At 39.6% G+C, this 15,065-nt stretch overlaps 1 protein-coding gene across 50 annotated transcripts in view; it reads left to right on the top strand.

The window, feature by feature from the left end:
* Positions 1 to 5,241: 5,241 nt before the first annotated feature.
* Positions 5,242 to 15,065, top strand: part of LOC118358892 (serine/threonine-protein kinase Nek7-like) — a 133,153-nt gene continuing 123,329 nt past the window's right edge. For all 50 annotated transcript variants that reach the window (XM_052480160.1, XM_052480155.1, XM_052480167.1 and 47 more), the window contains exon 1: positions 5,242 to 5,747. The gene's annotated coding sequence lies outside the window, so the exon portion shown is untranslated. The remainder of the gene's footprint in view (positions 5,748 to 15,065) is intronic.

Raw genomic sequence — 15,065 nt, 5'->3', positions numbered from 1 at the left:
AAACTGAAAGCGTGAACAATCGCTCCTTGACTAGCGAGCTGGACACAGTCAAGACACTTTAGGTCTATTATACTTTCAATTTGGTTTTAGTAATTTTAAAATATATTGAGTTCATTTTCCTCACCCCAAAAATACATAAGGTGTTGATTATGATGTGTCTACTGTGGGGCTCTATAGAACAGGGTTCTATAGAACAGGTATGTTTGGGGCTCTATGGAACAGGGGTGTCAAAGTTGACACGTCATAATACCCATAAAACCTAGTGGTCAAACACGTAAATGGTTCCAATAGTTTTTTCACCTTTAGTTTTTCCCATAGGGGATTTCTAAACCACTTAGAACAAGGTATGTGTTTCATGTAGGCTTTCCCTGGTGTGACATTTTGTTAACCATGTAAATCTCTCAGACGAGGTGACTTATATCAATACATTCAGCTCTATTTACTCAGATTCGAAAATGCTAATTAGCATCAAAGTAAACATCATGCAAGACTACAACATCCCTGCAAGCCATCTAGCTAGCTAATAGATACCTTAATCGCAACGCAAGATATTAACATTTTCAATTCATGTTCCATAATGTATTTAACTAATATTTGTTGTTTATTTATGCATTTGGTCTTGTCTATATGAGGTGAAATCTATTTCAATTCATGATGTCAGAATACACTGCTGTATTAATACAATTAAGAACTAAAATGTTTACATGTTCTGTTGCAGGTGCAGCCAGATGAACTAATTACAGAATATATCCATAATCTTGAATGAATAAGCATATTTCTTTGACAATAATGCACATAGTCACTCATTCACATCAAACACATTGTCACGAGTCCGACCGAGGGTGGCTCCCCTTCCCGTTCGGCTGGTTTTTGAGCACCCAGTGTTTCGTGAGTGCATTAAATAGCACAGTATTACACATGAACTCCAACAATAGCGTTGTTTTAAAGAAATCAATAGTAAACAATGAATACATATGCCTTTTATACATAACATTTGACAATAAGTAAATATTAAATGATTTATTCATTATTGCCACAAACCTGGTGACATCGAAGAGCACCATATGAACTATTATTACTATATGTCAGCACACAAATTCTTCTGCTTTTCCATAATAGGAATTAGACCAGCACAAATAACATGTAAAACAGCATATTGTGATTTCAGGTGGGCTAGAGAGGTAGTTGGCCATAGAATAAACATAAAATGGGGTGATGGTGTGCTTCTGCAACCCTTTTAGGTTGTGGTCACAAATATCAGGCCCTCCCATGTCCAGTCATACTTTGGTTCTTAGCGTGTGTCCCTAAACATCATTCCGTCTCTGCTGCAGCATTCAAATCGTGGTCACTGTGTGTCTGTGAATTACAACATTTAGGACGATGAGTGATCACAGCATTTCTACTAATCTGAGCCTTACACAATACCACTTAAGCATTGAGGACAACATTTTGTTGACAACATTATGATTTACACTAAATCAAATCAAACCAAAGTTTATTTGTCACATGCGCTGAATACAACAGGTGTAGTAGACCTTACAGTGAAATGCTTACTTACAGGCTCTAACCAATAGTGCAAAAAAGGTATTTGGTGAAAAATAGGTAGATAAAGAAATAAAACAACAGTAAAAAGACAGGCTTTATACATTAGTGAGGCTATAAAAGTAGCGAGACTACATACAGACACCGGTTAGTCAGGCTGATTGAAGTAGTATGTACATGTAAATATGGTTAAAGTGACTATGCATATATAATGAACAGAGAGTAGCAGTAGCGTAAAAGAGGGGTTGGCGGGTGGTGGGACACAATGCAGATAGCCCGGTTAGCCACTGTGCGGGAGCACTGGTTGGTCGGCCCAATTGAGATAGTATGTACATGAATGTATAGTTAAAGTGACTATGTATATATGATAAACAGAGTAGCAGGAGCGTAAAAATAGGGGTTGGGGGAAGCACACAATACAAATAGTCTGGGTAGCCATTTGATTACCTGTTAAGGAGTCTTGTGGCTTGGGGGTAAAAATTGTTGAGAAGCCTTTTTGTCCTAGACTTGGCACTCCAGTACCACTTGCCATGCAGTAGTAGTGAGAACAGTCTATGACTGGGGTGGCTGGTGTCTTTGACAATTTTTTGGGCCTTCCTCTGACACGCCTAGCACCAGTGATGTACTGGGCCATACGCACTACCCTCTGATGTGCCTTGCGGTCATAGGCCGAGCAGTTGCCGTACCAGGCAGTGATGCAACCAGTCAGGATGCTCTCGATGTTGCAGCTGTAGAACCTTTGGAGGATCTCAGGACCCATGCCAAATCTTTTTAGTTTCCTGAGGGGGAATAGGCTTTGTCGTGCCCTCTTCACGACTGTCTTGGTGTGTTTGGACCATTCTAGTTTGTTGTTGATGTGGACAACCTGCTCCACCACAGCCCCACCAATGAGAATGGGGACGTGCTCGGTGTTCCTTTTCCTGTAGTCCACAATCATCTTCTTAGTCTTGGTTATGTTGAGGGATAGGTTGTTGTTCTGGCACCACCCGGCTAGGTCTCTGACTCCCTCCCTTTAGGCTATCGCGTCGTTGTCGGTGACAAGACCACTGTTGTGTCGTCTGCAAACTTAATGATGGTTCGGAGTCATGCCTGGCCATGCAGCCGTGGGTGAACAGGGACTACAGGAGGGAAAGGAGCACGCACCCCTGGGGAGCTCCAGTGTTGAGGATCAGCGTGGCAGATGTGTTGCTACCTACCCTCACCCCCTGGGGGCGGCCCCTCAGGAAGTCCAGGATCCAGTTGCAGAGGGAGCTAAGGATCCAGGTGTAGTCCCAGGATCCTTAGCTTAGTGATGAGCTTTGAGGGTACTATGGTGTTGAACGCTGAGCTGTAGTCAATGAACAGCATTCTCACATAAGTGTTCCTTTTGTCCAGGTGGGAAAGGGAAGTGTGGGGTGCAATAGAGATTGCATCATATGTGGATCTGTTTGGGAAGTATGCAAATTGGAGTGGGTCTAGGGTTTCTGGGATGATGGTGTTGATGTGAGCCATTACCAACCTTTCAAAGCACTTCATGGCTACAGACGTGAGTGCTACGGGTCTGTAGTCATTTATGCAGGTGGCCTTTGTGTTCTTGGGCACAGGGACTATGGTGATCTCTTTGAAACATGTAGGTATTACAGACTTAATCAGGGACATGTTGAAAATGTCAGTGAAGACATCTGCCAGTTGGTCAGCACATGCACGGAGCACATGTCCTGGTAATCCGTCTGGCCCCACAGCCTTGTGTATGTTGACCTGTTAAAAGGTCTTACTCACGTCGGCTACGGAGAGCGTGATCACACAGTCGTCTGGAACAGCTGATGCTCTCGTGCATGCCTCAGTGTTGCTTGCCTCGAAGCGAGCATAGAAGTGATTTAGCTCGTCTGGTAGGCTCGTGTCACTGGGCAGCTCGCTGCTGTGCTTCCCTTTGTAGTATGTGATAGTTTGCAAGCCCTGCCACATAAGAAGAGCGTCTGAGCCGGCGTAGTATGATTCAATCTTAGCCCTGTATTGACGCTTTGCCTGTTTGATGGTTCCTCGCAGGGCATAGCAGGATTTCCTGTAAGCTTCCGGGTTAGAGTCCCGCACCTTGAAAGTGGCAGCTCTACCCTTTAGCTCTGTGCAAATGTTGCCTATAATCCATGGCTTCTGATTGGTGTATGTATGTACAGTCACTGTGGGGACGACGTCCTCAATGCACTTATTGATAAAGCCAGTGACTGATGTGGTGTACTCCTCAATTCCATCGGAAGATTCCAGTAACATGTTCCAGTCTGTGACAGCAAAACAGTCCTGTAGTTTAGCATCTGCTTCATCTGAACACTTTTTTTTATAGACCAAAGTCACTGGTGCTTCCTGCTTTAATTTTTGCTTGTAAGCAGGAATCAGGAGGATAGAGTTGTGGTCGGATTTACCAAATGGAGGGCGGGGGAGAGCTTTGTATGCGTCTCTGTGTGTGGAGTACAGGTGATCTAGAATTTTTTCCCCTCTGGTTGCACATTTAACATGTTGATGGAAATTTGGTAGAACTGATTTAAGTTTCCCTGCATTAAAGTATCCAGCCACTAGGAGTGCCACCTCTGGAAGAGGGGTTTACTGTTTGCTTATTTCCTTATACAGCTGACTGAGTGCAGTCTTAGTGTCAGCATCTATCTGTGGTGGTAGCACAATTGGTTGGGCGCCCGTAAAACTGCTGCCAGTTCTTCCGGCGCCATTTTAAGGAGTCTACTACTGTATGTATGTGTGAATGGTTACAGAATATTACCCCAGCTGTAGGTCCATTTGAGTGTGTGTGGTCACTTTGGCCTGCACATCAACCAGTTCTGGGAACATTCAATATTTGGGCTGCTTGCTCTCAAAGTGCTGCTTGAATATCTTCAGGCTTGTGTCTATTAAAGGTCAAGTGCAAAATAGAGGACCTTAATCTGTGGCTTAGATTGAATTCAAAGTTGACACAAATGATAAACTAAGCAATAAGATGCAACAAACTACAACACATATGAAAGACTGTACCACACAGGCCAAGTTTCCCAAAAGCATCTTAAGGCTAAGTTCATTGTTGGAACCTTCGTATGAGCATCTCGTTAAATCTCTGAGCTGTTTCCCAAAACCATCATTACTAAAGTGGCACTTGAAAACCATAGCAGGTATGACTAAATAAGGTTACATAACCTTGTCTTCTTGCTATAACAATGATCTGCTGTCCAGAGGGTAACAGAAAACAGATCAATGACTTCCTGTAGTAAAGTTTGTACACTGTTGACTCAATAGAAGATGCTAATCTCTTTAACCTTTCAAAAAGCCAGACCAAAATAATTCAGCTAGCTAGGGTAGTGACAAGTCAAATAATACTTGAAGTACCCACCCCACACCCACAAACAAACATCAAAAACACCTAGCTTCACCAGCAACATTAGCTAGATAGCTAACTAGCAAGCTAGACTGTTGGTTTATAAAAGCCAAGGAAAGCTAATTTTATAACCAATTTCTCATGCATTTAAATAGCTAGACAAATAGACGGTGGGTATAATTTGTGGAACATTCCAACAGAAATCTGTTCCAAAAACTTTGTAAATAACAAGGTTGCCAACAAACAACACATTCAAAGTTGTATAGGGGCAGAATAAGATACCGTATAGGGAGTGGGCTATTCAATTACGTAAATACAGGCAAATGTATTGATAAACATCTAAACGTCACTTCAGGATAAGCCTACTCGAAACACAGATGTTATTTGAAGACGTTCTAAAATCCGCTATGGGAAAAATGAATGGGGAAAAAACCATTGGAACCATTTCCGTATTTGACCGCTAGGTTTTATGGGCATTGTGATTTATATTGCGGTACTCCATAGGCTACTACTTCTGATACCTGTAAATCTACCCTTAAAGATCACTGAAAATAAAAAATATCTACTTTCGTTTCACCCCAGTGGTATTTGACAGTTCCCCTCAATTCTCTGACGTTTACCCCGCCCCATCAATCCTGGGTTGTTTACAATACTGCCACAGGCCAGGAATGGTAAAGGGGCTGACGGACTCTTTTGGAACATACCTCGTCAACTAGCTACTTTTACGATAGAGGTCGTCTCTGAAAAGTATTAGCGCACAGGGAAAGGTGCCACGCAAGAGCGGCCCGGCAACTCGACTGCAGCACGACCTTGGATTGGAAAAGTAAGCACCTTCGCCACCCGAAAATAACAGTTGCGAGGCTCCCACTTCCTGGTAAGAATGCAGAAGTTTGCTAGCTAGCTAGCTAACGTTAGCTCGGTTCCAGTGTCCATACCATTGCCACATGTGGAAGTTAACTAACGTTAGTTAACAAACTTATCGAATTTGCTAGCCAGCTAACGTTAGCTAGGTTACCATTGTCACATGTAAAACTTAACTAACGTTAGTTGGTTAACAAACTAAGCGAATTTACGGGGTAATTTGTTCATATTCCACGCAAAGTTTAAGCAAACAAGATGAAAGTAATGCGACTTCACTTTTCATCGTACTTTAACTAAGTCGCTAACAATTAATCTGTTTTATAGTTTCTTGCACGTTACTAATAACGGTATGTACTGTCAAAAGTTAGCTATCTAGGTTGTCAGGTTTTGTATAATGATAGCTAATGTGCTATCTCGGTAATATAACGTTTGTCGTCAGTTTAGTGTTTGCCAATATTTTTGCTTTTCCAAACTTTTGCCAGCCTGCCCTGTGTTTCAGTTATCGTGTCTTGTCTGATGTCACAATGGAAATATGGCGTTATTTCAGAACAGTTATAATTCACAGACGGGTTGTCTGACAATGCCACGAAAATGATGTGGCCGGAAGGTATGCGTTGTTATGATTCTGAACGTTGTCATGTCTAGATTGGATCCAGCATTTGTCAAATTTACAAAATAAGTTTTTAGTATTTTAGCTACCTGCCATGTTTATTATCCTTATCTGCTGCGTACGTTCTCCTAAACCTGCTACGAAAAGTAAATTATTACAAAAGCTTCTCGCCATGACCTATTAATGGTCAGATAATTAGCAATAATGATAAGAAGCTGCCTTGTGGGGAATCGCAGGCCAGGAACTGCCAGATGCAACAAAATAACCTGGAAGTAAAGCTGCATTGGGAGCCAATTTTTTAAAAATGGAATACATAGATCAGGGTGGGAAAAAAATAATTAAAACACAATTTAAATGTGTTTTCGGTAGGGCTGTGATCACCATCCATGTAATACATTTAAATGTTACATCGGGTAGTATTGAGGAGCTATTTCATAGTTTTTTCATAGGTACACTAATTTTCCTATTTCAATCCTATGCTTGGTGTGACTTGTATGGACAGAGAAGACCATCTGATATGCCTTTTAAATATTATGATATGCAACCTGGAATCAAAATTTAAGAGGACCAGTGTTGTATAGCGAGGAAAAAAAATCTCACATCTGTGCAGTTTGCAAGCGATGTTGTTTGGCTACATTGTATTGTGGTTTCCTCTCCAGAGTGTACTGGTTGTATATTGTGTCATTTTGCTTGCTCGTTCGACCAAAAATGTTGGTCGAACGAAAGTGTTCTTTCAACTAGGAATCGACCAATATTAGCTAAAAATTCCAACATCTGTATTGGCCCGATGTCTAGTTTAACGCCAATGTGCAAAACCGCTGTCAAAGCTGACGTGCATACCTATATAACGTAGATGGATGATGTAATGACGCCACAAAAAAATATAGCGCGACAGGTGAAACACAGCATTCCTAACCTAGCCCATAATGTCTGCTGTGTGGATCAAGCAGTCATTTGAAAGAGTAAGACAATTCTAGTGAGACGACTCAAGATAATTTAATTCATTGCCCTTGACAATCAACCGTTCTCTGTCATGGAAACTTGCCCAGAAGGAGGGTAGGGGGAGGATTCTATCCTCAAATGTATTTCTTAGTTACTTAGGTTGGCTGTATCACAACCGGCTGTGATTGGTTGCAATTTCAGTTTAATCCACCAGAATATAAAAAACAAATAATATGACAAAAAGTATTATTATTATGTATCACATCCAACCGTTATTGGGAGTCCCATTGGGCAGCGCACAATTGGCCCAGTGTTCCTCTCCCTCAAAAAACAGAAATAAATGTTTTGGGCTTTACAAATATTATTTTGCCCTTTTATTCAGATTATAATTGCTCGCTTTCATTTTTTTGAAAATTTAATAACCTCCAAAATATTGTTCTAATTAATGAAGTCGATGGCAGAAGTGTTTCTCAAAGATGACCTCTTGTGGTCAAACAAGCACTAACTAGCTTTAATGGCTGACACTTGAATAACGTGCCATAGAATTATGCGGCACTACGCAAGCTGTGCTGCAGAACGCTGCAACTTTTAAATGACGAACCACTGTAGACCTGTTTTGACGTTTCCACTGGTTCAGAGCGTCCCATTTATCCCTTTCACGCTGAGTGGTTATCAAAAGTGAGCGAGCGAGTCGGGAAGATTTTTCAAATACATTAAACTCAATGGATGTAAAAACAGACTTTGTTTGCTTGCTGTTCTGAGATGAATAAAAAAATTGCTTTGAGAAGCTCCACAGCTCATTAGTGGTGTTGCTTTAAGCCAATCAAAAATACTATCAGACCCCCAAATTTGGCACATTTATATGCCTACATTTGTGACTCACCACCTGGATTCGGTCTTATGTAGCAACATTTTTACAGTGGATAAAAGTAGACTCAGAGCTACAAAATGGTATATCATACGCTGCATTTGTGGAACAATGGGAAAGTAATTATTCTTTGAAAGTTGATGAACTTAACTCGCTTTTGAGAGAGTTTCGCCTTTTGAATGTTTTGGTATCTAGTGAAGAGCTCCTCTTTGTCTAAACCCATTCAGCATCGTTTACACCCTTTTAAGCTTCGGCACCACCCATCTCATTTCGCTCTCGGTGCGCACACTTTATTTATTTACCTCCTGATAACATGAAAACAGCCTAACCAGCTCTGCTGGCAACCATTTCATTATGCGTTTTTGCAGATTTACCGACAACGGCCATATTCAACAGTGTTGTAGACACGTCACGTAAGGTTAGCTAACAAGCCAGCCAGCTAACGTTAGGTAGTAAACCTTTCTAGCGCAGGCGTTCCGCTAGCGACCCACCTCGACAACATCCGGTGAAATTCAAACGACAGAAATATAAATATAAACATTCATGAAAATACATGTGTAATACATCAAATAAAGCTTAATTTCTTGTTAATCCAGCAGCTGTGTCAGATTTCAAAAAGGCTTTACGGCGAAAGCACACCATGCGATTATTTGAGGACAGCGCCCCGCGTAGAAACCAGGCAGGTGCGACACGAAAGTCAGAAATAGCCATATAATAAATGCCTTTGAAGATCTTCTGTTGGCAACCCAAAAGGTCCCAGTTACATCACAAATTGTCCTTTTGTTTGATAATGTCTTTCTTTATATCTATAAAAACTCAGTTTTAGCTGGCGCGCTTCAGTCAATAATCCGCCGGTTTCCCTCCTTCAAAATGCATACAAAATGAATCCCAAACATTAGCAATAAACTTATCCAAACAAGTCAAACAACATTTATAATCAAACCTTAGGTACCCTAATAGGTAAATAAACAATAAAATTTAAGACAGAGAGTAGTATGTTCATTACCGGAGATAAATAACGAAGAATGCGCTTTCCTCCATGCGCATGGAAACACTACAGCCAAAATGTGAGCCACTTAGAAAAACTAACTTCTAGCTAATTTTTCCAAAAACCTGCCTGAAACTCTAAGGACTGTTGACATTTAGGGGAAGCCCTAGGAACTGCAATCTGGTAGGTTTTCGCCTTACAATAAAAGTGACAGCCATTGAAAATAGTGGTATGCCAAATGTTTTTTTTTGTTTGTTGGATGGTTTGTCCTCGGGGTTTTGCCTGCCATATCAGTTCTGTTATACTCACAGACATTATTTTAACAGTTTTAGGAACTTTAGCGTAGTTTCTATCCAAATCTACCAATTATATGCATATCCTGAGTAACAGGCAGTTTATTTTGGGCACGCTTTTCATCCGGACATGAAAATACTGCCCCCTAGCCCAAAGAGGTTAATTAAACAACAATGAACAAAGTGCCAACAATGCCTAACATTAAGCTCTAACTAGAAAAGCAAACCGCTCTGGGAAACAAATAATAGCATCCGCTAGGGAGCCAGCCAGCTAACGTTAGCTAGCTAACAGTACACTATAGCTTGAAATGAACCCCCTTTCTGTCAAATTTGAAACATGTTATTTCTGAAAATGTAGCTAGCCATCTTATCTGTTTACACCATCATGCATGATGGACACGCGTCTCCCTGTCAGGAATGCCATACCACGTTTTTCCTTAGTTTGAAGATGTAATCCGGAGGCAGTTGTTTTATCCATCTCGTTAGCTATCATACTCTAATTCCACTGATTTTCAAAACTTGATCCTCCAGAAAGTGGAGAGCAACACTTATGCAGCTCCACCACACAATGCATTTTTTTAAAAGCCGCGTTCGACAGGATTACCAGTACAGACTGACAAGCTCAAATAGACAGCAGCCTTCAATATGGCAGACCAATCTGAACTCCCCTCTCAGCATGTCCAACCCACTCATTATCTCAGACAATCATGGCTAGTGGGGAAGGTTGCTCACTTTTTCTGTGGCTTAACCAACAAGGCTCATAATTTAACAATTTTATTCATATTTACAGATGGCATACACGTTTTGTTATTAAGGCACATGAAAGGTTCACATGTTCGAGAAGGCATTTCTGCCAAAAACTGTATTTTGACCAAAACATTTTTTTTTAACGTTCAACCGGCTATCCTGTGAAGTTGCGACATTCGCCTAGTTTCCTGAATCAGGTCAAATTTGCATACAGCCCAAGTAGCCTTTAGGCCTACTTCTCTGCCTAATCAGGTGCATGTCCTTACTCAACATTGACAGGAGGGCACAAAACATAAGACAATTACTAAATTGACAAAACTGATAAATGGAATGAAATATACCAAAACTTGTTTATCACACATGTAGCATAAAGACTGAAATAATAATATATTGTATGCATTAACAAAAATGACCTCAACCAAACAAACATTGTAGATTAGACATTTTAGGAATGAATGGTAAATGTACATTCAAACTTGAACAATTTGCACACGTTATGAAACAATGAATGTGTACAAATTGACGGGAGAGCTCATTCTGGAGAGAGACGTGCATTTTAGCCACATTCCCCTTCTTGGACTGTGCCATCCCCGTGAACTCTGTGAAGCATTTATCCATCTGCAATGGATTAGTTCACTGAGATGGGTGCAAATCAGACGGGTGTCTCGCGTGCCATTAAAAAAAAAAAAAAAAATATATATATATATATATATATATATATATATATATATATATTTGCTACTGCTTTACTAAAAAAAAATATTGGTTGACTAACAGCGTATCGGCTATTACATGTCACTGGAGTAGGCTAGCATATAGGCCTATATTTCATTTTCTAACAGCATCTAAACTGATTGGATCAACTTCTGAAAGTACCATGCTTAGATTCATAATGACATCTCCGATTGAATTATTTGCTAACGGCGACCAGTTTTGTTGCAAACAAGACAAACTGGTTTGGCATTGGAGAAATACGGTACGAAGAATATCTTTTGATAGGGTACGTACGCCGATTTTAATATAGACCATGGTAATCTTACCACTGTAATCAGATCAAATTGATCTTATTGTCATTGAATTGTTTAGCCCACTAACCACGTGTTAAATGTGTAGTGTAGCCTACACTGTGTAGGGCTGGGCTATGAATTGGGGCGCTAGTAGGCTAATGGTAACCTTTTAGGAGTGGTTTCTTTGTAGCAATTCAGCCCTGAAGGCCTGATTTACGCAGTCTCCTCTGAACAGTTGATGTTGGTTTGTCTGTTACTTGAACTCTGTGAAGCATTTATTTGGGCTGCAATTTCTGAGGCTGGTAACTCTAATTAACATCTCTGCAGCAGAGGTAACTCTGGGTCTTCTTTTGCTGTGGAGGTTGTCATGAGAGCGAGTTTCATCATCCCGCTAGATGGTTTTTGCGACTGCACTGAAGAAACTTTAAAAGTCCTTGAAATATTCTATGTTGATTGACCACCATGTCTTAAAGTAATGATGGACTGTCGTTTCTGTTTGCTTATTGTAGATGTTTGCTTACTCTAGACATATCTCCCATGTCATGTTAATGGGTAGCTGCCCATACAAATATAATGAATAGAATGGGCTTGTAACCTCTCAACCTGGCAATTATGATTTGTAAACTCATCGTTACACTCTCAATGGCTGCATGGTATTGTGATGCAATTTCCATGGTATAGTCCCAGTCGGTATTACACAGAACATTGCGGCCCCGACTGCTAAGGCTGCACGATTTGGACAAAATATCTAATTGCGATTTATTATTATTGGGCAGATGTTGCGACTATGAATTGCATTTTTTCAAACACGTAGGTGAAAACTTGGTAATTCCATCAGACATCGTTGAAGTGTCAGTGTAGAGAATAACACTTCTAAAATGGGATCATGTGAATGAGTACATACTGTGCTAACTGAATACAAAACTAAAGGAAATACACATTTTCCAACATTGTTATAGGCTACATATGATAGTAGATATGATTATTACAAGTACACATTAACAAACATGCTTTTTTAACATGATCATTGAACTATACTATGCTATAAGACCTTTCTCCCTCGATTGCTCAGTTTGGCCGAGCTGCCAGCTCTAGGAAGAGACTTGGTGGTTATAAACTCCTTCCATTTAAGAATGATGGCCACTGTATTCTTGGGGACCTTCAATACTGCAGACATTTTTTGGTACCCTTCCCCAGATCTGTGCCTCGACACAGTCCTGTCTCGGAGCTCTACATACAATTCGACCTCATTGCTTGGTTTTGCTCTGACATGCAGTGTCCTCTGTGGGACCTCTGTGGAATTTACCACAGGTGGACTCGCATACAGTTGTAGAAACATCCCGAGGATGATCAATGGAAACAGGATGCACCTGAGCTAAATTTCGAGTCTCGTAGCAAAGGGCCTGTGAAAATAAAGTATTTCTGTTTTTATTTTTAATACATTTTCAAGGATTTCTAAAAAACTGTTTTTGCTTTGTCATTATTATTCCATACATTTTAGAATAAGGCTGTAATGTAACAAATATTTGAGAAAGTCGAGAGATATGAATACTTTCCGAACTCACGGCACTAACCTAAATAAGATAATGAAAGGAAGCCTGTACATGATAAAAATATTTCCAACCATGCATCCTGTTTGCAATAAAGTAAAACTGCACAAATTGTGGCAAAGAAATGAAATTTGTGCCGAATAATAACCTCAAAAATGCAATACAAAATATTTGCACTGGAGTTGCTTACCAAGACAACCTTGAATGCTTCTGAGTGGCTTAGTTACAGTTTTGACATAAATCGGCTTAAAAATATATGGCAAGCCATGAAAATGGCGGTCTAGCAATGATCAACAACCAACTTCAGAGTTAGAAGAATTTTTAAAAGAATAATGTGCAAATATTGTACAATCGAGTGCAAAGCTCTTAGACTTTTAGCCAGAAAGACTCACAGCTGTAATCACTGCCAAATGTGATTCTAACATGTAATTGACTCAGGGGTATGAATGAGATATTTATGTATTTCATTAAAATAAAAAAAAATACAAATGTTTTCACTTTGTCATTATGGGGTATTGTGTGGAGGTGGATGAGAACCCCCCCCCAATATAATACATTTTGAATTCAGGCTGTAACACAACAAAATGTGGAATATGTCAAGGGCCATGAACACTTTCTGAAGGCACTATGTCAGGTAAGCAAACTTTGCAGTTAACATTTAATTGAGAAGGTTTTTGGGGAAAGTATTTCTGACGGTTATCATAAGCATCGCTAACTGGCTACATACAGAGTGATAGACAAACGTGTGTACCAAGGCAATTTTGATGGAAATTAATTGGCAGATAACGTTACGTTTGCCTTTTTAAGCCAGTTGTGGCTAACCGGGGGTCAATGTGGCATTACCCATTACCCACTTCCATCATTGGATAAAAAAAAATAAAAAAAAATTCTGCTGTTAATGTTTCTACCTATTAATCTGGTGGTTCTATCAATAACAGCTTTTATTCTAAACCAATCTTTCGTTTTATTATTAAGTTATTGACAATTATTTTAAAGTTCTCCCGAGTAGCCAATTTCAAAGCTGCATTTTTTTGTGGGTGTTTAGGTGACCTGCAGATAAACACTTCTTATATTATTTGTACCTTTACCAATAATTGATCATACTTTATGTAAAATGAAAAGATTAATGTACTGATATATGCACAAATAGGATGGCATTTCATGGAAAACATTTTTCCATGCTAGTAGTCGTGCCTGCACGCCAGAGTCACACAGTAGCAACAAGATAATAGATTTCAGAAATTCACAAGTTAGATTTTTAAATGCATCTTGTCTTATTTTACTTTTAAATTAACCTTGTTGTGTTATACATGTATTACATTTGAGTAAATTGGAACATTTCTCAGGTGGGCTTAAAAGGTACAGTAGCACAAACTTTACCTGTGAATGTAAATGGCAATAAACAAATACTAACTTTGCATAATATTGTAGTTTATAGTGTATATTTATACCCCAAACCTTTCATTTATAAATATTAAACCAATCATATCTTGTTTGAAGTCTATGATTAGTTGAATCAGTTGTGTACCGTTTTGGCGAGAACAAAAGTCTAAGTCCACATTGATCTCTGTGGATATGATTGGACACCCTGTTATTAGTGCTAGGGTTTATGATGAGTAGTAATGATCGGTTTATTTTGATAACTTTATTCATAATCACATTATGAAATAAGAATGGGCAGTTAAGTTTTGAACATTTAGGAAATGAATTAAAATGGATGATTTTAAGAGGTGGGTCTTATTTGGACCACCCATGGGGTTTACATGGTATGTTCGGTATCCATTAAGCCCAGTCCAGAATTCTGTTTAATCTCCTGAACAAATATTTCATAAAACTTTACATCTTTCATTTTGTCTCAACTTTTTCTTACAGAAATTAGGACAGTATATGTTAGAAATGTCTAAATGTAGATTTTTGTTGGGCTTAATAGGTACACTTACGCTAGATAGTAGATAAAGTTTATGACAGTTCGCGAGGGTACATTAATAAGTGCATGGACTTTCAGAATTGATTGGCGAGTTACTCATAGATGGGCAGTAGCTCGCAATCTACCTGTTGGAGACCCCTGGTCTAGACCCGGTATGGTAGAAGTGAACTATGTAGCTAGGCCTTTTGTCCCACTCCCAGAACACTATATTGTGTCGTACTGTATTGAGAACAATGAGCTCAACTCACAGCTCACACAGCCACTGTTTTAACAGCCCAATGTCTCTCAGCTCGATTCCATCAGTAGGCCAGAATAGAATGTAACCAAAGATTATCCAGGAGTGGCTGAGTGATATCACATCATTCTATTGACCTTTATTATTATTCTCCCTTCTGTTTC

The sequence above is a fragment of the Oncorhynchus keta genome, chromosome 26 (assembly GCF_023373465.1).
Source record: "Oncorhynchus keta strain PuntledgeMale-10-30-2019 chromosome 26, Oket_V2, whole genome shotgun sequence".
Classification (NCBI taxonomy): Eukaryota; Metazoa; Chordata; class Actinopteri; order Salmoniformes; family Salmonidae; genus Oncorhynchus; species Oncorhynchus keta.
The sequence above is the reverse complement of the archived record's forward strand: the minus strand, read 5'-3'. Positions and strand labels throughout refer to the sequence as shown.